We start from the raw sequence: 27,971 nt of genomic DNA, 5'->3' as shown, positions 1-27,971 counted from the left end.
CAAGTGGTATCTTCTGGTGACAGGAGAAAATGAGTAGGCACATCAATATGAATTAACATGTCTTGAAGCAATTTTCTGCCATTGAAAAAGTTAAAACTAATGGACAAAAAGTATTCCTTCTGTCTGGATAGGAGACTAACTATAATTAAAGTTTCAGAAACAAAACATAGCAAGTGTTGAGTTTCTCCATTTAAGAGTTGTCATAATACTGGAAAATTTTATAGTGGTTTTAACATGACTGGAGAAGAAAATTCTGTCCAGTTAATATCCAAAGGTTAATAGTGACAAAAATGTCTTTCAGAGTTGCTTTTAAAGTCTGAGGGATCATTTAAAGTTTTATTTGAAAAATCTGAAGGTTAAACATTTGGAAATTAACTGACTCAAACACACCTATTTCAAACACTTAATCCACCAATAACTGCCAATTACATTTTCCCTCTATTATTAATTATACTCCCTGAAAAAAAAATGTTTTCGTGTTTTGTTTTATATCCATATAGCATAAAGGATATCATGAGATTCAAAATTTAAAAGCAAGGAAAAAAAAACAGTGGAGAAGATCAAAGTGGCAGAATGGATGGACATGGTGCTCACTGCCCCTGAGAAACATATCAAAAATACATCTACATGTGGAACAATTTTCACAGAAAGCCAATTGAAAGCTACAGAAGATTTCTTATATAACCAAAGCTACAGGAAAGATCCCCATGTAACTGGGTAGAACAAAAGGGAAAAAGTGGAATCAAATGGGACCTGCACCCTTGGGAGTGAGCTGTGAAAGAGGGAAGGTTCCCTTGTTCTGGGAAACTCCTTCACCTGCATGCCTGCTGGTGCGTGTGGTAGCTGAGTGTTTAAACTCAGGCTTCAGTGCACAGAACTGGGGAGAGGACTTGCTATGGCTACATGCAGACAGCCTGAAGGGCCTAGAGTGTACAGGCAGCTATCGTTGACTTGCATGGGATGGAGTGAGGACCCACCACAGGAGTCCCATTATTATCATCCAGAGGGTGGGGGATGCATCTGCCATAGGAGCCCTTCTGGCAACAGCCTCACAATGAGATACAGCTCCAGTGGCTGCAGAAATGGAGATCCTAGACTTGCCAGGAGTGGGACTGATGGCCCAGCCAATTGTCAGCAATGCTACAGCAGGGAGAGGTTTGGAGCTGGCAGCAATGGAATTTGTGGGTGCACACAGTGGGTGGCAGGCAGCATCTTGGTGACAGCTCCTGAGAAGGAAAAGGCAGTGGCTATTTTTACAGAAGTACTGATTCAGTTCTACCTACCTCAGAGGGAGCAGACCCTACATCAACAGGGCTGTGAACAGCCAGAGAGCAAAGTGGAGACACCACCAACATCCAATGTAGGCTCTCATCACCACAGTACCAAACACATGCCATATCAAGGGGATAATGGCCAGGACATTCTGATGAGAGACATGGCAGGCACCTACAACAAAAAGGGCCCCTGCACCAAACATATTGGACTCCACACAGTCTACATAGGGAAGCTCCCACATAAACACAGCCCTTAAAGACCACAGTAGATAACTGTTTCTCCTAAATTCAGAGTCAGAGAAATTTAAATAAAATGAAAAAGCAGAGAAACTACTACCAGCTTAAAGAACAAGAGAAATCCCCTGAAAGAACAAACAATGAAAACAGACCACACCAGTCTACCAGAGCCTGAGTTCAAACAGGAGGTAATAAAGATGCTAAAGTAATTAAGAATGATCTATAACAAGGACCTAGAAACTATAACGAGGAGCCAATTAAAATTAGACAATTCAACTGCCAAAATAAAAAACAAGCTAAAGGCAACAAATGGTACACTAAATAATGAAGAAGAATGAATAATCATCTGGAAAACTGAATAATGGAAATCATCCAGTTAGATAAAAAATGAAAGCAACACATGAGATTCTATGAGATATTTAATAATTTAATGCATGGTAATGTACCCAAATAGGTATTCCAGAAGGAAAAGAAAAAGAAAAGGGGATCATAAATGTATTTCAAGAACTTATGACTGAAAATTTCCCAAACCTAAAGAAGGAAACATATATCCAGGAACAGGAAGCTCAGAGGGTCCCAAAGATGAAAAAGACTCACACCAAGACATATCATAATTAAAATGGCAAAGTTAAAGATAATCAGAGGATTCTAAAGGCAGAAAGAGAAATAAAGAGTCAATTACAAGAAAATCTCCATAAGGCTATCAGTTGACTTCTTTCTAGAAACTTCACAGAAAAGAAAGATATATTCAAAGTCTTGAAAGTGGAAAAATCTGAAATCTAGGATACTGTACTCAGTAAGATTATCATTCAGAATAGAAGCAGAAACTAAGAATTTCTCAGACAAGAATAAACTAAAAGAACACCATACTTAATCCAATCTAAAAAAACAAAAAAAACAAAAACCTGAAGATCTTCTCTAAATAGAGAAGCAAGAATCTACATGAAAAAGAAAAACATAATGTGAAAGGCAAATATATAAAGGACTGAAGATCACTTAAATCAGTACAGATTAATAAAACAGTCAGAATTGTGTAAAAGAGACAAGTACAATTAATGGCAAAAAGATGTAAAACAGGAGATCAAAATTAAAAAATTGGGAGAGAAAAGTAAAAACTGTAGATCTTATAGAATGTATTTGAACTTATATGACTATCAATCTAAAGCTGGTAGATAAAGCTATGGGTAACCACAAATCCAACAGTTAGAACTCGGTACGGAACAACTGATTGGCTCAAGACTGAGAAAGGAGTATGACAGGGCCATCTGCTGTCACCCTGTTTGTTTAACCTATATGCTAAGCATATCATGAGAAATGCAGGGCTGAATGAGTTACAAGCTGGAATCAAGATAGATGGGAGAAACAGCGACAACCTCAGATATGTGAATGATACCACTCTAAAGGCAGAAAGCGAAGAGGAACTAAAGAACCTCTTGATGAGAGTGAAGGAGGAGAGAGAAAGAGCCAGCTTAAAACTAAATATTGAAAAAAAACTAAGATCATGGCATCAGGCCTCATTACTTCATGGCAAATAGAAGGGGAAAAGGTGGATGCAGTGACAGATTTCTCTTTTGGGGCCCTAAAATCACTGTGGATGGTGACTGCAGCCATGAAATCAGAAGATGATTGCTTCTTAGTAGGAAAGCTATGGCAAGCCAAGACATGGTGTTGAAAAGCAGAGACATCACTTTGCCAACAATGGTCTGTATAGTCAAGGTTGTGGTGTTCCAAGTGGTCATATACAGTTTTGAGAGCTGGACCATTAAGAAGACTGAATACAAGAATTGATGCCTTTGAATTGTGGTGCTGGAGAAGACTCTTAAGATCCCCTTGGACAGCAAGGAGATCAAAATAGTCAATCTTTAAGGAAACCAACCCTGAATACTCATTGGAAGGACTGATGCTGAAATTGAAGCTCCAGTATTTTGGTCACCTGATGTGAAGAGCCAACTCATTAGAAAAGTCCCTGATGCTGGGAAAGATTGAGGGCAGGAGGAGAAGAGGGCATCAGAGGATGAGATGGCTAGATGGCATCACCAATACAATGGACACAAACTTGGGCAAACTCCAGGAGACGGTGAGGGACAGGGAGGCCTGGAGTACTGCAGTTCACAGTGTTGAAAAGAGCTGACATGACTGGGCGACTGAACAACAACCACCACAAATCAGAAGCATAAAATAGAATCAAAAATATCAAAAAGAAAGGAAGTTAAGCATATAATGGACAAAATGCTCCAATCAAAAGACAGAGAGTGGAAGACTGAATAGCAAAGCAAGTACCTATAACACACTGCCTACAGTAGACTCGATTTCTGGTGAAAGACACACAGAAATTGAAAGTGAGATGATGGAAAAAGATATTTCTTGCAAATAGAAATGACACGAAAGTGGGAGTTCAGTTCAGTTGCTCAGTTGTGTCCAACTCTTTGTGAACCCATGAATCGCAGAACGCCAGGCCTCCCTGTCCATCACCAACTCCCGGACTTTACTCAAACTCATGTCCATCAAGTCGGGGATGCCATCCAACCATCTCATTCTCTGTCATCCCCTTCTCCTCTCACCCCCAATCCTCCCCAGAATTAGGGTCTTTTCCAATGAGTCAACTCTTCGCATCAGGTGGCCAAAGTATTGGAGTTTCAGCTTCAACATCAGTCCTTCCAATGAACACCCAGGACTGATCTCCTTTAGGATGGACTGGTTGGATCTTCTTGCAGTCCAAGGGACTCTCAAGAGTCTTCTCCAACACCACAGTTCAAAAGCATCAATTCTGCGGTGCTCAGCTTTCTTCACCATCCAACTCTCACATCCATACATGACCACTGGAAAAACCATAGCCTTGACTAGACGGACGTTTGTTGGCAAAGTAATGTCTCTGCCTTTAAATCAAACTTATAAGCTTTTGCACAGCAAAGGAAACCTAAACAAAAAGACAATCTACAGACGGGGAGAAAATATTTGCAGACAATATGACTACAAGGGGTTAATTTCCAAATTATACACATAGCTCATATAGCTCAATATTAAACAAGCAAACAAACAACCCAATCAAAAAAAAAAGGGGGGGGGCCAAAGACCTGGACAGACCCTTTTTCAAAGAAGAAATACAAATGGTCAAGAGACACATGAAAAGATGCTCAACATTGCTACTAATTAGAGACATGCAAATTTAAAACTATGATGAGGTATCACCTGATACTGGTTATAATGGCTATCATCAAAAGTCTATAAATAATAAACGCTGGAGATGGTGTGGAGAAAAGGGAACCCTCCTAAACTGTGGGTGGGAATGTAAACTGGTATAGACACTATGGAGAACAGTGTGGAGGTTTCTTTAAAAAAAACTAAAAATAAAGCTAATATATGATACAGCATCCCCACTCCTGGGATATATCTGGAAAAGGTGAAAATTCTAACTTGAAAAGATACATACACCCCAATGTTCACTGCAGCGCTATTTACAACAGCCAAGACATGGAAGCAACGCAAGTGTCCATTGACAGATGAATGCATAAAGAAGTGACATATGTGTACAATGGAGTTTTAATCAGCCTGAGAAAAGTATGAAATACTGCCATTTGCAGCAACATGGATGGATGCAGAGATTACCATGCAAATATTATATGATATCAGTTATATGTGGAATCTAAAAAGCAATACAATGAATCTATATCCAAAACAGACTCAGAGATAGAAAATAAACATGGTTTCTAAAGAGGAAAGGAATGCTGGGATAAATTCGGGGCATGGGATTAGGAAATACAGACCACTATACATATAAAACAGGTAAACAAAAGGAATTTACTGCATGGCACATTGAACTATACTCAATATCTTGTAATAACCTATAATAGAAAAGAATCTGAGAAAGTGTGTATATATGTGTATCGTGTGTGTGTGTGTGTGTGTATAGCTGAATCAATTTGCTTTATAAGTGTAGCTAACATGATATTGTAAGTCAACTACACATGAACAGAAGTAAAAGAAATGAGTCTGTGTGGTATAAAGAAACAAAAGGAACAAGTAATATGACACACTCTTTAACTGTGAGCTCTATCACTTTCACTGAGAAAAATCAATTAATCCATTTTTGCAAGTTTCCTTATCTATAAAATTCACACAGTAAGATGCTCTCTTCTAGTATGAAAATAATTTTTTTTCTTGAGTCAATGGATGTTAAATAAATTTATTTCCTACTGGCAGAGATTTTCTGGAATTAGAAAAACATTTCTGAGTTTGAAAAATGCAGGATATTTTAGTGAAGTTGCATACTTTGTGTATGTGTTCAATATATATTTATTTTCCCCCCATATTTCACTCTTTTAAGTCAAATTAGTGAAATTGTAAGGGGTTAGAAAAATGAAGTCAGAATTTCCTATAGAATATCAAGAGTCAATTTTCAAGAGTCTCAATTTCTTATCATGATGGAAAATCAAGACTGGGTCCACTCTGGGGGATGTTAGCTCCAATTTTCATATTGTAATTGTTTACTAGTTTGTATTAACAGATTTAAAGCTTTTATGAACTCATTACATCTCTTAAAAATAAAACACTGTAGCTCTGTCAGTAAAAGACCTAAGAAAAAGTAGGCACTTGAACCCAGATTATGATCTTTAAACACGAAGAAAAAGAACAAACTCAGCACCACTATTTCTTTGAGAATTGTCTGAGTCAAATCTGGAATAGAAAATGTACAAGATGATGCTAAAGTATTTTATCTGCAAGAAATATAGGAAACTATACAAAATTATCAAGACTGTGAGATGGTCTGGGACCTGGACTCTCTACAGGAGGGTCAAACTGGATAAACCTCTCCTCGAGCAATGGAATACAAATGAACTATAAAGGACTAAAATTAACTGCACACAAGTGCAGCTGGGGCAATTCTGAACAAAAAGGCCACATGCTAACCATCATTTTTTGATGTGTGGAGCAAAAGCAGGCTTCTGTGCCTGATCCCTGAACACAGAACCACCAAAGGGGTGGACAGACCACCCAAGCTATACCTCCCACCCAATCCACTGATCCACTCCTGGCATTACTCTCTTTAAGGAACTAGCTAGCCTCCTCTTGGGGAGTGAGCAAGAACAAAGCTTCTTGTTTGTTTTCCCATGCTGCAGCACGGGTCTAATAATGCCCTGCCTGAAATCCTTGCTGGCCTCTTACCAATGTCTATTTATTAAAAAGTTCAAGGACCTAGGTCAGTAACATGTTTAGTGACCACTAAGGGATGCCCATAGAGCTTCTGTTTATCTTGCTCCTCGTTGGGAGGACCTAGGCATTTGAGGACTGCTAAATGCAGCTTTTTCTCCGCTGACAAGTGGCCACCTAAACCTTTGGCCTCAGTTTCACTGCATTTGGTGAGCCTGCCGTCAGGCCCCAGAACTCTCATTCAGGCACAACTTGTCCCTTCCCCTTGGTCCTTTTCCTTCTCTTCATCTCCATTTCCTTTCCTGTCTTCTTCCGAGAAAGTGGCTGTGGGGCAGCTACAGCCTAATTCCTCTCAGCTTATGACACTAGACTTCCTTGACGGACAACAGCTCACGCTGACAGGTGACAAGCAGAGGTGAGAGAGGCTCGGCTCATGCTGTGCAGATCTTGGCCTAGCGGCTTCTCCCTGATGGGAGATTTAAGAGTGATAGAGGTTCAGTGCTCACATCAAGTAGTGGCTAGAAGTCCAATCATCACAAAATTCTCATTTTCCACCCCTCTGTCACCAAGAGTAGTTCTATCAGAAACAGGCTGAAGCAGTTAGACTTTTCTGTGTGAAATGACTGGTTCCTGGCCTTTCAGGAAATTGGAAGTGCCTGCATAGGTACCCACAGAGGGGCGGTTTAAAGGTAATCTCATTCTTTCTCTCTCTGACTCTCCCTCTTACTCTCCCTTGGTCTTCAAACCTACACTCCTGTCCCTTGCATCTTGGACACTCCATACTGGGTCACCCTCATCATGACCCCTAACATCTTTCTGTTTTGTCACCAACTCTGAGGAAGGGAATCCTGTGATCTCCTTTGCCATCTCCCCCTTTGGTTTTGTTACTCTAGTCTCGAGGGCTCCCTCCATCCCCCCCAGGATCTCTAGCTGTCAGCCCTCAGATTTATATGTAAACATGGAAAATGCCTAAGCAATCCACGCCAGTAATCTTGCCTGAGAAATCCCTTGCAAAGAGGAGCCTGGCAGGTTACAGTCCATGGGGTCGCAAAAGAGTCAGACACGACTTTAAGCTATGAAACAAGAACAAGAGCCCTAGTCTAAGAAACTCCTACTGTGTGTTTGTGTAGCCTCTCTTTCCATTTCTCCAAAAGACTGGGAGGCAGAACTTCTCACAGATGTCCGCTTCCAATGGCTAACTAGCCATCAGCTCAGCAAGTCTCCTCCTCAGAAGCCTGTTTACTCCCCTTTAACACGGCTTCTAGCCTTTAGACCTACCCCTTCCTTACCCTTTCAAGTCAGAAATTCCCAAGTCAGAGCTCCCAGTGCTGTCCCCAATCAGATTTAAAATTAGTTCCCACTTTTGCTTCACAGAGCCTTTATCTGCTTGAGAAATAGCTGACAGAAATGGGGCAAGTACTAGAGAGCATATGCCCTTCTCAATGGGAGAAGAAGTAATCTATAAGGATAGGTTTGGCAGGTTCTTGGGAGAACCCCAGCAAATTTAGGGATGGGTTTATCAGATTGGGATTAAGGTTCTTCCTGACCTGGCAGGACATCACAATTACTCTGGCCCACTGTTGCACTTCAGGTGATAAGAACGGATACAAGTAAGGGCAGAGAACATGCAGATAGCCTACTGGCAACAAATCTGCAGCACCAGATTTATCAAACAGGGGTGGCGCAATCCCAGATCATGATCCACAATAGGACTATGAAGACCACATGCACAATGCTAGTATGAGACATTATATTACTTGTGTATCAGAAAGAATGAAACTTGTATGGTGAATCCTGTAAACTATGATAAGGTCTGATAAGTTACACAGGAAAGAGATGAAAACCAGGTAGTCTACATGAGCCAGGTGACAGGGGCATTCAGGAAGTACCCGGATACAGACCCTGATTCTGCAGAAGGGAGGCTGACACTTGCCATGCATCTTATCACCCAGTCTGCTCCTGACATCAGGAGAAAATTTAAAAAGCTTGAAGCTGGGCCGCAAACTGCATGTCAACCTTGGTAAAAGAGATCCTCAAGGTCTATGATAACTGAGATTTAACGGAGGAAGCCAATAAGAACAGGATAGGACATTTGTAAAATGAAGCTTTTGGTTGCTCTGATTCACCCATCACCTTGAGAGGACCCTAGAGGCCAAGAAGACCAAAAAAAAAACAAAAAACGAAACAGTGGAGAAGCCTCCTGGGCCAAAATCAGTGTACCTTCTATCGAACGGGGGAGCACTAGGAAGAGGGAATGTCCCAAGTGCCCTCCTGTGAGATGCCAGAAGGACAGTCCTAACTGGGTCCAGTTCCTCCCAAATTTGTCAGATTCCTACACATGGATGCATGGGCCTGAGGTGCCTGCCTAACCCTACTCAATCCATCCCCATCACTCCCGCAGAGCCTCGGGTCACTCTTGATGTGGCAGGAAGGAGAATGGAATTCCTTATGGACACTGGAACTGCCTGTTCTGTTCTGACTTGGCTGGCTGGCCACGTCTCCAACTATGGTTGTACTGTGATGAGAGTTAATGGACAGACAAAGCTAAGGTGATTAATATTTCCTTTTACTTATAATTATTGCTTATTCATTTTTGTATATGTCAGAATGACTGTCCCCCTCCTCAAAAGGAAGAGACTTACTAAATAAAATGAGAGCCAGTATTTTCTTAGAACAAGGTGAGATTCAACAGATGACAAACCAGAGCAGGAAATACACCTATTGGTGACCTCAGACAGCTGATCCCTGCTGATCCCTAAGGTGTTTCCCAAGGACTTAAACAGTCATTAGACTTGGGGGATTGAGATATTTCTGTGCCAGGAAGGGTGAAATGTGTTTTCCTGGTAGAAGATTAGAGGGACAGAGAGAAGATGGTGAAGTAGAAAGACATAAGCTCACCTCTTCTTACAAAGACACAAAACCACAACTAACTGCTAAAAAACCATTGGCAAAAAATGTTAAGCCTATAAAAAAAAAAAAAAATCCTATACCCAAAGACAAGTCTTAATATATCAAACCCTTTAGCCACAAACTGGAAGTAGGAAAAACCACTAGGCCATTCAGGTATGACCTAATCAAATCCCCTATGATCATGCAGTGGAAGTGACAAATAGATTCAAGGGATTAGATCTGATAGATAAGAGCCTGAAGAACTGTGGATGGAGGTTTGTAAGGCAGTGACCAAGTCCTTCCCCAAGAAAAAGAAACACAACAAGGAAAAATGGTTGTCTAAGGAGGCCTTACAAATAGTTGAGAAAAGAGGAGAAGTGAAAGGCAAAGGAGAAAAGGAAAGATATACCCATCTGAATGCAGAGTTCCAAAGAATAGTAAGGACAGATAAAAAAGCCTTAAGTGAACAATGAAAAGAAATAGAAGAAACCAATAGAATGGGAAAGACTAGAGATCTCTTCAAGAAAGTTAGAGATACCAAGGGAATATTTCATGCAAAGATAGGCACAATAAAGGACAGAAATGGTATGGACCTAACAGAAGTAGAAGATATTAAGAAGAGGTGGCAAGAATACACAGAAGAACTGTACAAAAAAGGTCTTCATGACCCAGATAACCACAATGGTGTGATCACTCACCTAAAGCCAGTATTCCTGGAGTGTGAAGTCAAGTGGACCTAAGGAAGCATTACTACAAACAAAGCTAGGGGAGGTGATGGAATTCCATTTGAGCTATTTCAAATCCTAAAGGATGATGCTGTTAAAGTGCTACATTCGATATGCTAGCATATCTGGAAAACTCAGCAGTGGCCACAGGACTGGAAAAGGTCAGTTTTCATTCCAATCCTAAAGAAGGGCAATGCTAAAGAATGTTCAAATGACCTCTCACAATTGTGCTCATTTCACATGCTAGTGAGGTAATTCTCAAAATCCTTCAAGCTAGGCCTCAGCAGTACGTTAACCAAGAATTTCCAGATGTTTAAGCTGGATTTAGAAAAGGCAGAGGAACCAGGTATAACACTGCAAACATCCAGGACCAGATGGCTTCACAGGCAAATTCTATCAAATATTTAGAGAAGAATTAGTACCTATCCTTCTGAAACTATTCCAAAAATTGCAGAGGAAGGGACACTCCCAAACTCATTCTATGAGGCCACAATCACTTTTACCAAAATCTGACAAAGATACCACAGAAAAAGAAAATACCAGGTCAATATTATCACTCATGAACACAGACACAAAAATCCTCAACAAAATACTAGCAAACCAAGTTTAACAATACACTTAAAGGATCATGTACCATGACCAAGTGAAACTTATCCCATTAAAAAGCAGAGACATTACTTTGTCAACAAACGTCTGTCTAGTCAAGGCTATGGTTTTTCCAGTAGTTATGTATGGATGTGAGAGTTGGACTATAAAGAAAGCTGAGCACAAAAGAATTGATGCTTTTGAACTGTGGTGTTGGAGAAGTCCTTGGACTTGAGAGTCCCTTGGACTGCAAGGAGGTCCAACCAGTCCATCCTAAAGGAGATCAGTCCTGGGTGTTCATTGGAAGGACTGATGTTGAAGGTGAAACTCCAATACTTTGGCCACCTGATGTGAAGAGCTGACTCATTGGAAAAGACTCTGATGCTGGGAAAGATTGAGGGCAAGAGGAGAAGGGGACGACAGAGAATGAGATGGTTGGATGGCATCGACCAACTCAATGGACATGGGTTTGGGTAGATTCTGGCAGTTGGTGATGGACAGGGAGGCCTGGCATGCTGTGGTTCATTGGGTCGCAAAGAGTCAGACACGACTGAGCGACTGAACTGAACTGAACTGCCAGCCTCACCTCTGCAGATCTCTCTGTGTGATCATATTCTAGGTCAGTGCTCCTTAGGCCCCTTTTAGATAAACATTCTGATAGTCCCTCTTGGGACAAGGAGAATCTCTCCCTATCTCTGTCTCCTTGCTTATCATTATACAGCTAAAAAGATGTTTAGTCTCCTTACCATTACACAGCTAAGAAAATGTTTATTTACCTTAACTTGTAACAGGTTTTGCTATGAAAATACCCTTGTGCTTTCTGAATATTTAAATCACAGATTGCCCACCTTCATCCCACCCTTTCTGGAGCATCATGATCAGTCACAAGTGTACCAGTTCCTTCCCTTGGGTGCTGTGTGTTTTTTCCCCGATATCCTTGTGACTTCTGACTGGAATGCTCTGCCCTTCTTTGTGGCCAAGTGAATACCTATTGACCTTTTAGACCTCAGCTCCAGTGATACTGTATTCAGAAGGCTTCTGCCAGCCCTTTTCAGTCAAAGTTACATGTTCCTTTGCTCCCTGAATCTCTCACACTGATCACACTGTTTTACAGTCATTATTCTTATGAGTTGGCAAACTCTATGTTGTAAAAATTTACCCTTATACATAGTGTTTAATGAATGGTAGGCCCTTGGTATTGCTTTTTGAATTATACGAGATGTGATTTCTAAGTGCCGAACTTTGCCAGAAAAGGGTTACTGCTCTCGGATACCAAACTGCCATGCCCTCTGTACCAGTGGTTGACAAGGCCAAGAGAATTAAGAGGAGTAAGGTATTATTTAGATTTAGAATCAGAGAAAAAAAAGAGAACTTTGTCTTCAGAAGCTGGGAACTCCATGCTGTCTTCGTGATCCTTGTGAAGCACTTCACTCGGGTCTCTCACTGGTCGGTACACGAATGAGGGTGCTGGTGCTTTTTGTACAATGTTTTCGTCCCCCACACAATTGAAGAATAATTTGTAGATCATGGGAGTTACAATGCTTTCTACTCTGATGTATTACAAAACAATGAACAAAAGCCTGCTAAAGTAAATTCTGTTTCATTTAGAATGGATTAACTTCAAGATACAAAATACTCCACCTAAGGAAAGTACTATAATTCACTCGTCAACAATTATTATGTATTTGCTACATGCTAGGTTCATACTAGGTATTAAGAATACAGCTTTGTAAAACACTGGAGTTTGCATTCCAATGGAGTAAGTTAATGCATTTTTATAAATAAATGTGTAGTGTGGTGGGTGGTTAGTGCCATCAAGAATAAAGCAAGGCATGGGGCTAGTGTGACTCTCGAGAAGGATGGTATTTTATTTAAGGTGGTTGGGGAGGCACCTCAAAGCACCTATCTACTTCAGCATTTGTGCTGCTCCTCTGTTAAATATGATCAAATGTTCCAACACACATTCAGTATATTCATAAAGTTTCTCTTTCTTATGGAAGTTTTGATGCTGAAATGAATGAATCACTACCTAGGAACTTCTCATTTTGATCTCATTTAAAGGATTTCTCCCCAGTGTGGGGTTTACTAATGGGTAAGTAATAACCTAAAAGTCTTGTAGAATTTATTACACTTGGAGTTTCTCTCCATTTTGAGCTCTTTGATGGTTACTAAAATTTAAACTGTTACAGCATTTTTCATAATCCTTAAATTGCATGGTTCTTTTCCAGTACGAATTTTCCTATGTTAACTAGGCTTTGAGATGTAGTTAAAGGCTTGTCTGCTTTGAGGCATTTACAGTGTTTCTGGCTAACATGAATTGTTTGATGCTGATTAAGGTGCACATCATGACTGAACACTTTCCCTTATTTCTTCACATACAGCATAGTGAGGTGCAAGTCATGGCTAAAACCCCACAATACAATTTCCATTCTTGCCTTTACAGTCCCACGGGGAATTCTCTGATGTTCTCTAAAGGGAGAATTATCTCTAAAGGCATTCTAAGATTCATTTTAACACCATTTTTTAAAAACCCACAGCTGGCTGATACGCAAGTTGTAGATCACATGTAACTTCTCTCTCTCCACTTTCCAGGGTGCCCTTTTTTGTCTGCCATGAGGATATCCCTTCTGCTACAGAGTACAGGATTATGTAGTTCTCTAGTATCATCTCTTTGTATTATTTTTTAACGCAATATGAGCTATCATGTTATGAAAGTATTACATTAATATATATTTAATATATCTATAATTAAAGTATCACAAATATATCTATGTATTTGTGCTACTGTTCCTTAATTTTTTTGTTTTCTTATTTCTAGTGAAAATTTCCAAGTAGAATACTTTGGAGCATATATAATTAAAAAAATTTCCAATATAAAAAGAATAAGATACCAAGGAATAAACAATGGTGTGGTCACTCACCTAGAGCCAGACATTCTGGAATGTGAAATCAAGTGGGCCTTAGGAAGCATCACTATGAACAAAGCTAGCAGAGGTGATAGAATTCCAATTGAGCTATTATTTCAAAACCTAAAAGATGATGCTTAAAGTAATGCATTCAATATGCCAGCAAATTTGGATAACACAGAAGTGGCCACAGGACTGGAAAAGATGTTTTCATTTCAATCCCAAAGAAGGGCAATGCCAAAGAATGTTCAAACTACCGCACAATTGTACTCATTTCACATGCTAGCAAAGTAATGCTCAAAATTTTCCAAGCCAGCTTTCAACAGTATGTGAACGAAGAACTTCCATATGTTCCATATTTAGAAAAGGCAGAGGAACCAGAGATCAAATTGCCAACATCCACTGGATCATTGAAAAAGCAAGAGAGTTCCAGAAGAACATGTACTTCTGCTTTATTGACTACACGAAAGCCTTTGACTGCGTGGATTACAACAAACTGTGGAAAATTCTTCAAGAGGAGGAAATACCAGACCACCTTATCTGCTTCTTGAGAGATCTGTATGCAGGTCAAGAAGCAACAGTTAGAACTGGATATGGAACAATGGACTGGTTCCAAATTGTTAATCAAGTATACTCTGCTATTAAATAAAAATTAAAAAAAATAAGATTAAAATCTAAGAAAAAATACCCCTGGAAGAAACAGTATCCTTTAAAGCCCTAGATCCTAAAGTGGATCCAACCATTGCTTACCAAATTCTGAAAACACGAACTCATTAGGCTCTGCCAATTCCCTTGCAACACCCTGATTCTCCCTGTTCCAAAGCCTAGTGGGGATTACTGGTTTGTGCAAGACATAAGAGCTGTAAATGCGTCATCCTTATTCACCCAATGTTGTCAAACCCATGCAGCCTCCTCACCCAAATGCCAGGGAATGCTCAGTGTTCTGTGTTGGACTTACAGGGTACATTTTTCTGTATCCCCTTGCCTCTGGACTCATTACCTTTTTGCCTTTGAATGGTGGGACCCTGACACCCTGGAAGCTACTTGATGCACTTGGACAGTGCCTCCACAAGATTTTTGAGACAGCCCTCCTCTCTTTGAAAATGCTTTAACAGAGTAGTTGAAAGAGAATGGAAGTCAGTTAAAAAATCTTGATGACTTACTGATCAGTTGTGAGACAAAATGAGATTCAGATGAGAATACTGTTAAGGTTTTAAGTTTTCTGGCAGAAAAGGGATATGAAGTCTCATATCTTAGATCTCAAGGCTCAGATAGCAGATTCAACATTTAGGATTTGTTTTGACACAGAGGTGAGAGCCCTGACCATAGATCAGAAGACAGCAATTAGTGCATTACTATCTTCAGCCACAAAGAGACAACTCTAAGGCATAACTGGGATGGCTGGGTTCTGTTTTACCTGGATTATGAATTATAGACTTATAGCCAAAACTCTATATGAGACCTTGATGGGGGAAGAAAGGGAACCACTTCAATCGAACAAGGACCACCAGCAAGACTTCAAGACTCTAAAGTCTGAATTGAGCAGAAAACCAGCACTAGGGCTTCAAAATTTAGACAAACCCTTTATCCTGTATGTTCATGAGAATAGTTCTAGGTGTCCTGACCCAAAGGCTGGGGTCAAAGACTAGTAGCTTACTTTTTAAAACAACTGGACTCAGTAGCCCTGGGATGGTCAAGCTGCCTGTGGGTGGAGCAGCCACCCTGTTGGTTAACTAAAGCAATATTTACACATATTAACTTCTCGTCAGTTACAATCCATGCTAGAAGAGCATCACTTGTTGCCTGGGAAGGTTAAAAAGATACCAGCCTCTCCTAATGGACACCCTCAACATTACCTTAAAGATGTGCCAAACTTTGAACCTAGTAACTCTGCTTCTAGCTGTTGAGAGACTTACTGCATCAATGTACAAAAACTTCAGAACAAAATTATTCCAGCAGGTCTGATCTTCTAGATGAACCTCTTGACAGCTCAGAGTTCCAATGGTTTGCTGATGGGAGTTGTTTTATAGAAATTGGAACCTGAAAGGCAGAGTATGCGATAGTCCAGAAGTCATAGAAGCTGAGCCTCTGTCACCCCAGACTTCGGCCCAGTAGGCTGAAATAAATGTATTAGTTAGAGCTCTGCAGTTAGGGAAGGATAAGAGACTAATTATTGATACTGACTCTAAGTATGGGTTCCATGTGCTGCAAGCTCATGCCACCATTTGGAAAGACAGAGGTATGTTAACTGCTGGAAACTCTCCCCTAAAACATGGACATTCAATCCTGGCTCTTTTAGAGGTGGAGCAGCTCCTGACCCAGATGGCCATAATCTACTGTAGAAGGGTGGATCTTTTGTGAACCAAGAGTACAGAAAAGCTGATCCAGCTACAAAATAGGCAGCTTGAGTGCAAGAGGTTGAACAGGTTGTGATCTTAGTGATTGACCCCCTCCCCCTTGGGACTCCCTGGCCTTCCTCAGTATTTCCAACAGGAATAAGAAAAACTGAAAAAACAGTGTTATGAGAAAAGAAGCACTGGTTGGTATATGAAGGATGACAAGGTGCTTATTTATCTCTGAGACTTAAACAGTGGAAATATGTTTCAAGTTTACCTGATGCCACCAACTAGGGGAGGGATACATGATGCAATTTAATGCAAAAGACCTTTTTAGGGAAGGCACTTAAAAGAACAGCAAAATAAGTAACACTGACCTGTGATCTGTGTGTTCATAATAACCCACAGCCCCATACAATCCCCCGCTCATTTCTCAAGCTAGTTCATCACCAACAGAAACACTCAAGGGAAAATAGACGAGTTTATTTCACCCAAATGACCCTGCAGTTAAGATATAAATATCTTCTCGAATTTGCTGACACCGTCACGTGATGGGCTGAAGCCTTCCCTACTCCAACCAAAAAGGCTACTGAAGTCTGTAAGTCCCTCTTAAAGGAAATAATTTCAAAATCACTCCAGAGCGATAACAAGCTCTCTCTTACAGCCCAAATCACACAGGGGCTCTCAAAGGCTCTAGAAACAGGTTATAACCTACACACCTCCTGCTAGCCCCAACCTTCAGGAAAGGTAGAGAAAATGAACCACACTTTAAAGAAAACTTTAGCAAAGTTTTGCCAAGAGACTCTTGAACCTTAGACCAATCGGTTTGCTATTGTACTCCTCAGGGTCTGTATAGCCCCCAGGAGTAATCAGCATCTCAGCCCATTTGAAATGACCTATAATATTTTCTTATTATTGACATTCTATCTGAAGAGGAAATGAGCCAAACTGAGCAGTTTATTATTAATCTCAGACAAATTCAAACAGCAGTCTTGGACTATGCCAACAAACCACTGCAAGGTCCTGCAAAAAAAAAAAAAAAATGGAAGGGGTAGTCCCTTCACAAATTAACCCTGGAGACCAGGTTCTTCTTAAAACTTGGAAGGAAGGATCCCCCTGATATCGACAATTGCCAAAATGAAAGGGTAATCTGAGCACCTCCTACGGCCATCAAAATGCAAACGATACCTAGTTGGGTACATTTGTCCACAATAAAGCTCTTACCTCCAAAAACTCTGCAGGCCACGACAAAGGAATACACCTGTGAGCCGGTGGAAGATCGGAGATACCTATGCAAAAGACAAGACAATCAACAGATAAGTAACAACTGATGTGGTGGGTTGGATTCCTATTTGCCACTCATTAGCGTATTTCTGTTTGCATTTTGTTGGTCTACTCAGCGACCCCCCTGAGAAGGCAATGGCACCCCACTCCAGTACTCTTGCCTGGAAAATCCCATGGACAGAGGAGCCTGGTAGGCTACAGTCCATGCGGTCGCTAAGAGTCGGACACGACTGAGCGACTTCACTTTAACTTTTCCCTTTCATGCACTGGAGAAGGAAACGGCAACCCACTCCAGTATTCTTGCCTGGAGAATCCTAGGGACGGCGGAGCCTGGTGGGCTGCCGTCTATGGGGTCGCACAGAGTCGGACACGACTGAAGTGACTTAGCAGTAGCAGCAGCGACCCCCACCAGCCCCTTCATCCTCACTGGGTCTAAGGGAAATACTCCACAAGCATGCCCCACCCATTGATTCTGATCACTTCACTGGTCCCTGTAACCAGGTGACAATGGTGCAAAACTCATTCATCAACATTTCCAGAATCACATCTGAAGGGGGACATTTAAGAGAATGCTGGATAAGCGATAAGCCATCAGCAACCTCAGTTAGGTACTGTCCCTGCTTGCAGTCCCCCTGAATCTGTTAATTCCAGTGGTGATTAATGATCTAAATAGAGGATGGTTGCCACCCTCTTGATCTCTGTTAGCCTTAGCTGTGCCTTTCTCAGATGCGAGTAGCAAAGGCAGACTACTGAGCATGATCCCTGCACACAGTACCAGCAAAGGAGTGGGCAGACCACAGAAGCTATGCCTCCTGGCCAACCTGGTGACCCACTCCAGCTGTTACTCCATTTAAGAAACTAGCTCACTCTCCCACTCAGGGAACAAGCAAGGGCACCTGTTTCTTGTTTGTGCTCCCTCACACTGCAGCATGAGCATCAATAAAGCTTTGCTGAAATCTTCAGACCTGTAATAAGTTTCTATTGATTACAAAGTCCAAGGACCCACGTTCGTAATAGTTGTGTCAAAAGAACTCAAGAGCGAACATGAAGGGGATTCTGTTGCCCAAATATAGAACAATTTGACCAATAACAATAACTACCCTTGATTGAAAATAACAGATACTTAAAATCCTAATATATGTCACATATACTGAAATGAGATAACATTTAATGAAAATACTAATACATAAAAATACTAATTTTCAATGTTGTAGGATACAAGTAAATCCATTCCTTATTTTGAAAATAAGGAAAATATTTGGAAAATAATGTGAAAGAATTAAGCAAGCAAAACAGAGGAGAGGGGGACTAACTTTATGGGAAGTTTCCAGATAATAATATAAGAATGACTAGAATAACATTTTGTAATGCCTAATCAATTTATTGAATCTAAGTACTTGATCATCAGCTAACACGTAGGAAGCAGTCCATTTGTCCAAATCATACTGGAGTTTGATGTAAATTGAATGTACATTTTATGGGAAATCTAAAAGATAGAGGAAGATGTTTATACTTTGAGGATGCAATCAGCAAAATTCAGACGGAGAATGATTCTATAGTAGTTGGTTTTCTCAAAAGAAAGTGGCAAGGAAGAAAAGATTAAAGAAATATTAGGCTTGTCAACCAATCACAAAGTGTGGGCTTTATTTGGATTCTGATTAAATAAACTGTCAAGAAGAAAAGACACTTACGAAGGAATTAGAAATTTTACTCACTTATTTAAAGATAATAACCAACTTTTTCTTATTATAATAGTACGGTTATGGCTTTTAAAACTATCATTGAGTGATAGTGAAATATGTATGGATGACATGACATGATGACAGATTTGCTTCATAATGATATGGAGTTGGGAAATGGATGAATTCATGAGTCTCATGAACTGACAATTATTAAAACTAGGATGGGTACATGGGGGTTGATCTCATCATGGTGTCTATTTTAGTATGTTAAATTTATCCTGACTAAAAGTTTCAAGTACAGATTTTGCTGCCATAAAATATTCCTTTTTACTCAATGGCCCACTATGAAGGTCAAAGTGCAGCTCCCGACCTAAAGGTACATTTATTTCATCATCTTTTTAATTACACTTGGATCTTGGCAGATAGCTTGACTTTCTCCAGGTTCATTTTATAAAAAAGGAGGGGTTCTCTTTTAAATGTTTATGGACAAATGAGTAAGCCCCTCACCTGGGATCATTTTGAATTGTTAATTGTTATTAGTATAAATAGGCTGTATTCCCCAAGACCTCTAAAAATCAAAAGATATATTTCCACATTTAACAAATTTAAATTTTATACTAAAACAAACTTGTTTTCTCAGTTCCAAATGTATTCCTTTTATTAGAGAAATTTAAGTTTTTAATTATATCTATGTTTGCTTGCATCATCCTGCTTTTTTACTCTTTCATCTTAAAGTTGGTACAGGGAATATTGTGAAAATTGTAAGATCTTGGTCTATCATTCCTAAGCGGCAAGCTTGTGTATTATTTTATGTTTTTATCCTTACTAAAATTCTGCCTTACACGTTTTCATAGTAATCTAAAACAAAGCCCATGGGATCTAGATCTGAGAGCATGTATCTGATCTTAAAGGTCATAAACTGTCAAGAACCAATAAATAGGAACACAGTTATACATTTTACCTTTCTAAACGCAGAGATAATAGCATGAAATTGACTTCAGCTCGGCTTTCCCCGTTTCCGGACTTCCATGTCAGATCTCCATCTTGGAGAATGAGGTCATCACAGATTCTGGTCATTGCTATCTTCTGTCGTCTGTTCATGGTCTTCTCCAGGGAGTGGACGCACTAACTCCTCTTTCCTCACACTTATCTGAAGGCCCTCTGCTTGGGCCTGATTTGGGACCTGGGCAAGCTCCTCTTTTGCCAGCTTTAGTTTCTCTCCTGCATGGCCTTCCGTGCCAGGTATCTCTGGCCTTCCTTTCTTACTCTGCAATTCTCAACACGCATCCTTGTTGTGCGGTGGCAGCATGTCCGTGATGCGCCCCACAGGCAGCAGCAGATCCCCACGCCAAGGAGGACACAGAGGAGCCAGCCAGGCAGGAGAACATCCGGAGCTCGCAGAAAACCAGGTTCTGTGAGCTTGGCCTCGGGCGGACTTCCTGACAGAGGCGTGCGTGGGGGTGCGTGCAGCCTAGTCTCACGGGCCCAGTCTCAGCGGACCTTTCTTAAAGGAGCCGGTGGAACTTGAGGTATAAAGACTGTTTCCTCCAGGCTGATTCCTTAACCAGGGACGCCCCAAACTGCTCGAGAGTCCACCCACCCCGCCTGGTACCTGGAAGCTCAGTTGGGGCTCGCAGGTGCTCCTCATTCACATCCAAGGCAGCTCTGGCCACAATGAGGAGCGGGTGAGCCCCGGGCTCACCGACCGCGCTGCTGACGGGAGCCCGCACACCCAGAGAATCCCGGGCTTGCCTTCTGCTCCTGGCGGTCCCTGCCCTGGCCTACAGCGGAGGGGTGTCATCCAACGGAGGCGGAAAGCACCTTGCTCCACCGAGGTGAGTTTGGTCGTCAAAGGCCCTTCTCTGAGCCGTCCAGCCTCAGGCTCCGCCAGCCTGTTTGAGGGTCTTTGTGGGGAGCTGGGTCTCTATGCATCCTCGGAACAGGTTAAAGTTTGGGTCACCCAGCCGTCCCAGTCCACGCTGTAAGCAGAAGAGGGGGAATGGGGCACTCACTCTGCCTGCTCTGGGGCCTTTTTCTGCCTGGGTCTCCCGGAGGGAGGGTTGAGACTGGGCCCCTTTTCCCAGTTTTCTTGGTGAGGGAAGTTGGGGGGGGCGTGGCGTGGGGGGCTTTGTTGGCAGCGTCCTCAGAGACGTCAAATTCTAGCCTTAGGAGTCCACTCCTGGAAGAGTCAGCTACTTGGGCATTGGCTCTTCCTTCTGAGGACGTGGGGACACGGCCCCTCCGGCCTTCAGAGGGCAGGCGGGTCAGTGTTTCCGGACGAGGCGCATACTCTGCAGTGGCTGTGGCATGCCGGGGGCCAAGAGGTGGAGGCGCAGAGACTGCGCCAGCTTTCTCCTTCCGCTCTGTGTGGTCCTCTCTTCTGTCTTGGGAAGACATCCCCAGAGAGCCGTCCAGGATTGGAAGTTCTTATCTAAGGGATACAAACTAACGTTTTCCTCCACGGCTTGCTCGGGGCTGCCCGATACTCGTGCTGAAGATGCCACTTGGTTTTCAAGACTTCTGGTGTTCGGGGAGAGTTCAAAGGATCTAGGAATTTTCAAAATTCCTAAACTTTTCCCTCTAAGCCACACTTTAGTTGCATTTTGTAAATTTAATAAGTTGTATTTTAAGTTTTATTCAGTTAAAATATTTTTTGGTTTCTCTTTTGATACCCTCCTGGGCCCTTGGACTGTTTAATCAACAGAAACTGATTAACAGGTGCAGGGAAATTTTCCACAAAGCTTTAATAGGTTTCGTGGTGCAGCTGGAGGGAGCAAAAACAAGAAACAGGTGTTCTTGGCCAGTTGGTTCCTTAAATGAGGTAACAAGGTGGGGGTGGGTCTTTGGCTTGGGCAGGAGGTATCCTTTGAGTGGTCTGCCCATCACCTTGGTGGTCCTGGGTGCAGGCATCACAAAGTAGTAGCCTGCTTTTCCTTGTGGCATCGAAGAAAGACAAAGTTGGTTTGTGGCATTTTTGCGTCGTTTTGTTTGTAACTGCCTAAGTGTGCAGTTAATTTCAGTCCCTAATAGTTTCTTTGTAGTCTGTTGGACAAGGAGACATTTGTCCAGGTGCAAGCACTCTGGTAGAAGGTCTCAGGCCCCAGCCTATCTCACGAGGACCTGCACCTTATTTAGAAATGGCACTGCTTGAGTTTTAAATCATTAGGAATTTTCATCTGTCTTTCTGATAACTGTTTTCTGAATTAATTCCATTGCTGATTGAGAATATACTTTGTATAATTCCTGTTCTTTTAAAATTAAGGTATGTTTTATGGCCTAGAACGTGGTTCATCTTGGTGAAATCAACATGAGCTTGAGAAATACATGCATTCTGCTGCTCTTGATTATTCTACAGATGTAAGTTAGATCAGGTGTACTGCAGTACAGGTTGTGCAAAGTTGTGCTGAATTGATCCATCAACTGAGAGGGGATATTGATATCTCTGACTGTAATAGTGAATATTTCTGTTTCTCTTTTCAGTTTTGCAATTTTTTTTTCCCCACCTATATTTTGATGTTCTGTTAGGTACATCTGCTTTTAGGAGTTTTATGTCTTTTGAAGACTGACCCTTTTGTCATTATACAATGCCCTTCCCCAGATAATCTTTCTTCTTCTGAATAAGCTTTATGTGAAGTTAATGTAGTTACTCCAGGTTTCTTTGGATGGTTGTTAGTATATCTTTCTCCTTTCCTTTACTTTATACCTAAATGTAGTTTATATATATAAAGTAGGTTTCTTGTAGTCAACATATTTCTACATTTTGTTTTCTTTTTCCTGTTTAAATCAATCTGATAATTTCATTTTTTCAGTTGATGTTTTTCAGACCACTTGAAAAGTGATCATTATTATAGTTGGATTATTAGCTAGTGTTTTAACTGAGCTGTTATGTGATTTCATTTCCTCGCTTAGAATATCAGTTGTATTTTTTAAACTATTATTTAGTGGTGTTCCTGGATTTTATAAGATATATGTTTTTAACTAATCTAAATTCACTTTCAAAAAAACACCGTACCACTTTAAATGTAGCATAGGTAGTCAGAACATTCCCAATTTATCTTGTTGCTTCTTATATTTTTGCATTAGTCTGCCTGGGCCACTATAACGAAATACCACAGACTGTGTGCCTTAAGGGCTTACCTGGTGGCTCGATGGTAAAGAGTCTGCCTGCAGTGCAGAAGACCTGGGTTTGATCTCTGGGTGGGGAAGATCCCTGGAGAAGGAAATGGCAACCCATTCCACTATTCTTGCCAAGCCAGGCTTCAACAGTACATGAACCATGAACTTTATGTTCAAGCTGGATTTAAAAAAGTCGAGGAACCAGAGACCAAATTGCCAACATCTACTGAATCATCAAAAGAGCAAGACAGTTCCAAAAGAACAACTAGCTTTGCTTTATTGACTACACCAGAGCCTTTGACTGTGTGGATCACAACAAACTGTGGAAAATTCTTAAAGAGATGGGAACACCAGACCACCTGACCTGCCTCTTGAGAAATCTCTATACAGGTCTGGAAGCAACAGACTGGTTTCAAATCGGGAAAGGAGTACGTCAAGGCTGTGTACTGTCACCCTGCTTATGTAACTTATATGCAGAGTACATCATGAGAAACGCTGGGCTGGATGAAGCACAAGCTGGAATCAATATTGCTGGGAGAAATATCAGTAACCTTAGATATGCAGATGACACCATACTTATGGCAGAAGGTGAAGAAGAACTAAAAAGCCTCTTGATGAAAGTGAAAGAGGAGAGTGAAAAAGTGGCTTAAAACTCAATATTCAGAAAACTAAGATCATGGCATCCAGTCCCATCACTTCATGGCAAATAGATGGGAAAACAATGGAAACAGTGACAGACTTTATTTTGGGGGGCTCTAAAATCACTGAAGTTGGTGGCTGTGGCCATGAAATTAAAAGATGCTTACTCCTTGGAAGGAAAATTATGACCAACCTAGACAGCATATTAAAAAGCAGAGACATTGCTTTACCAACAAAGGTCTGTCTAGTCAAAGCTATGGTTTTTCCAGTGGTCATGTATGGATGTGAGGGTTGGACTATAAAGAAAGCTCAGCGCTGAAGAGTTGAACTGTGGTGTTGGAGAAGACTCTTGAGAGCCCCTTGGACTGCAAGGAGATCCAACCAGTCCATCCTAAAGGGAATCAGTTCTGAATATTCATTCGAAGGACTGATGCTGAAGCTGAAACTCCAATACTTTGGCTACCTGATGCGAAGAAATGACTCCTTTGAAGAGAGCCTGATGCTGGGAAAGATTGAGGGCAGGAGGAGAAGGGGACGACAGAGGTTGAGATGGTTGGATGGCATCACCGACGCGATGGAGATGAGTTTGGGTAAACTCCGGGAGTTGGTGATGAACAGGGAAGCCTAGCGTGCTTCAGTCTATGGGGTCACAAAGAGTTGGACACAAATGAGTAACTGAACTGAACTAGTTTATGGCTCTGTATATCCCTGGTGGCTCAGATAGTTAAGAATCTGCCTGCAGTGCAGGTGATCTGGCTTTGATCCATGGTTTGGGAAGATCCCCTGGATAATAGAATGACAACCCACTCCAGTATTCTTTCCTGGAGAATTCTATGGACAGAGGAGCCTGGTGGGCTATAGTCCATGGGGTTACAAAGAGTCAGACACAACTCAGCTACTAACACTGTAACTTTTATGACTAGCAGCTTCTGCTCCCAGTAAGCAGACCTTGGCTCTGATTTTCTAGATTCACCTTTCTCTCCAGATTTAACAGTGGTAGTTTGCGCTGAGATCTCAGATTGCTAATGGATCCAAGAAAGGTCACCAATTTTTGGTTTGTCCAGGTTTTTTCTTCTTGGAAGAATCAGAGTGACTACTTCCAAAATCTTTATATTTTTAAACTGAAAGTAGAAATGCCTGTTTTTCTAATTTTTGAAAATTGATTTTATGTAAGTTCAAATGACTAAGCATTGCCATCTCAAATGCTTTTAGTTCAGAAAGTCTGAGTAGCATCATGTATGCTGTAGCAATCTGATTTTTGCATTAAATATTTTGGGGCATGCTTATGTTAACATTTGAATGAAATCTTAAATAGAAATTCATCTGAATTGTTCAGGTATTTCTATTAAATATTTTAAAATCTTCCACAAATATAATAGGTATATATGCAAAAATATTCTTGGTTGGAGTGCAAGAAACACTTTTTTTGTTATATGCTATACCAATTAACTGTGATTTACTTGAATAGAGATTTATTAAATACTTGAAGAATTCTCTGTCCATGACGTTACAAAAGTGTTGTTATCCCTTTCCCAAATAAAGTCTAAGTAAATTTGGTTTAAAATGTTAGTAGTCTAAGGCAGCAGAGGTGTTGAAAGTTTGCTTTCTCTGTGACTTCAAATAGAACATCTTGATGTCCCATTAAGACTCTAAGCACTGACAGAAAGGGAAAGAGAGCTTTTTTTTTTTTTCATTTTAAAAGTTTTGTTTACATTAAGAGTAAAATTTCATGTTAAAGGGAAAAAGAAATCATTATGATACTATAAATCTGAGACACAGATAAATAGAACAGTATTATGGACTCTATGGGAGAGGGCGAGGGCAGGATGATATGGGAGAATGGCATGGAAGCATGTAAATTATCATATGTGAAACGAATCGCCAGTCCAGTTTCAATGCATGATACAGGGTGCTTGGGACTGGTGCACCGGGTTTACCTGGAGGGATGGGATGGGGAGGGAGCTGGAAGGGGGGGTTCGGGAATGGGAAAACATGTACACCCATGGTGGATGCATGTCAATGTATGGCAAAACAAATACAATATTGTAAAGTTAAAAAATAGAAAATAAACTAATTTAAAAAAAAACTGCAGCAAATTTTGTACATTCTGCTACTGTACAAATTGGAGACCTACTAGGATGAATTAGAGATGCTGATTCTACAGTTTTCACAAGTAAACAGGAAACAAAAATAGAATCAGCCACAAACCACTAGAAAATTATAGCAGCATGCCATGATGTTGATTTTTTATTTTAGCAAGTAGACTTTAACCCATGTTAATGATTTGAGTGATTATCCAAAGAGGTACTATAAATAATCAGATGCACATATATGCATACTCTAAAAAATATGTGAAATAATTGCATTATTGGGTGATATTCTTTCTGCTCTTATATGTTAACTTGCCTATTTCAATTTCATTTTCTTATGAATTTAGTTTAGAGATATGGTAATTCAAATATATTTTCAAAATAACCCTAACTTAAAAACCAATTTCCTTTTGACAATGTATTATACTCTATATATGACATGTTTCTAGTACAATTCAGAACCAAGTGGCTAGGTTTCTTCAGCCTAAATTGCTAATTTGTTCATAAAGTTAAATCACATTCAAGTACCTTAAGAAAAAATTCTAGCAGAAATCTAATTACTAATATTATTATTATTAAATTAACATTAAACCAACCAAAAGTGAAATCACTGTTTATTACTTTGACAAAAATTTTACATTTTCTTGTAAATATTATCTCAGTTTTAGTAATGCCACTGAATTTTTATAACATAGCACGTGTGCTTTGATTTATGACTTAGACTGTGGTTATAGTTAAGAAAATATTGTTCTCTGAGATTAAAAAATATCAAAGGGAAAAGGCACAGTAAGTTTTGTGTGCTGTAGTAAGTAGAAAATTATGACAAAGTTGATGCATGCATATGGCCAGTTTTCACCTAAAAAACTCAAGATGCATGAGCCTCTTTTCACAGAAATCAACACTTCATCATTTTCAGTCTTGGCAATGAGAATCTCCCCAAAGAAACAAGAATTGTCTTGTTTGCCCAATTCTAGAATTATGTTTGACTGGTGTTATTTCTCAAAGTCACATCATAATTTGTTTTCTGGGCTTCATTGGAAAGTGTTTGATGCATCCTCACATTCATGTTTGCAGTCCTGAAAATGAATCTTTCTAGAATAAGAAGACTGGAGAGGACTTTTTTAAAGGGCTTAAAATGAAAGTATATGACAAAGATAAAAATATTATGAAGGAAAATAATCTTCAACAAATATAAACTCACTTGATGGTAAGGACTTTGGGAAATAGGAATGCAGTGTTATTTATGTTCTATACTCACTTGAGGCTTATGGGCAAATCATTTTAGTTCAAGGCAGAGTTTAGTCATGCTTTAATAAATTTAGTAAAAATAAATTTTATAATGAAATAAAACAGAATCACAGTAGCAGTTATCCCTATTGAACTTATCATTGATAGTTTATATGAATAAGTGACAGCTGAGCCCCGACTTCAAAGTTTCACATCAGCAGGGGTAAAGAAAAGAGTCTGAGTTGAGAGGTCAGTGTGAACATTTGCACGTAGTATTAAAATATGGAAAATATTCTCTGTGGGAGAAAATACTTTTCTTTCAGCCAGTGGAAGATACGTGGTTGCTAGAATTTAGAACTGATACTTGGGTATGGCCAGTTTGTTGAAGGCATGGATTCAGAATTTAGAGGCATTATTTTGGAAACATTTCTGGTCTGGGGGCAATAAGGAGGTAATTACAACTGTCAATTGTAATTGTCAATTGTAATTTCCCAACTAACAAGGAAATAGGAAAATACTTTTTGGAAATATAAATTAAAAAGCTAGAAGATTGTGATAGGTTTTAGAGATAGATCTGGTAACTGATTAAAAATGAAGGTGAGAAAAGAGTCAAAGGTAACTGACGTCAAACTTAAAGTCTTTGGGGCTGCTATGCTTTAATTTAATAAAATGCAAGGAAAAACAAAGAGCAGATTTTAAAGAAGAAATTACTGTTTGTTTTGGATATCATGATTTTCAGGTGGTATCTTATTAGAGGGGCTTCCCCAATGGCTCAGTGGGTAAAGAATCCACCTGTAATACAGGAGACATGGGAGGCATGGGTTCGACCCCTG

At 40.3% G+C, this 27,971-nt stretch overlaps 1 long non-coding RNA gene across 1 annotated transcript in view; it reads right to left on the bottom strand.

Annotated features, from left to right (window-relative positions):
* LOC145528564 (uncharacterized) overlaps positions 1-21,435 on the bottom strand; it is a 113,354-nt gene extending 91,919 nt beyond the window's left edge. The window contains exons 1-2 of the long non-coding RNA XR_014070511.1: positions 20,028-21,435; positions 17,325-17,389 (exon numbers count right to left, since the gene is read on the bottom strand). This is a non-coding gene — a long non-coding RNA (uncharacterized LOC145528564). The remainder of the gene's footprint in view (positions 1-17,324; positions 17,390-20,027) is intronic.
* Between the last annotated feature and the right edge of the window lie 6,536 nt (positions 21,436-27,971).

This window comes from Giraffa tippelskirchi, chromosome 12 (assembly GCF_054371585.1).
Source record: "Giraffa tippelskirchi isolate mGirTip1 chromosome 12, T2T-mGirTip1v1.2.pri, whole genome shotgun sequence".
Classification (NCBI taxonomy): Eukaryota; Metazoa; Chordata; class Mammalia; order Artiodactyla; family Giraffidae; genus Giraffa; species Giraffa tippelskirchi.
This window is presented reverse-complemented; position numbering and strand designations above follow the sequence as displayed.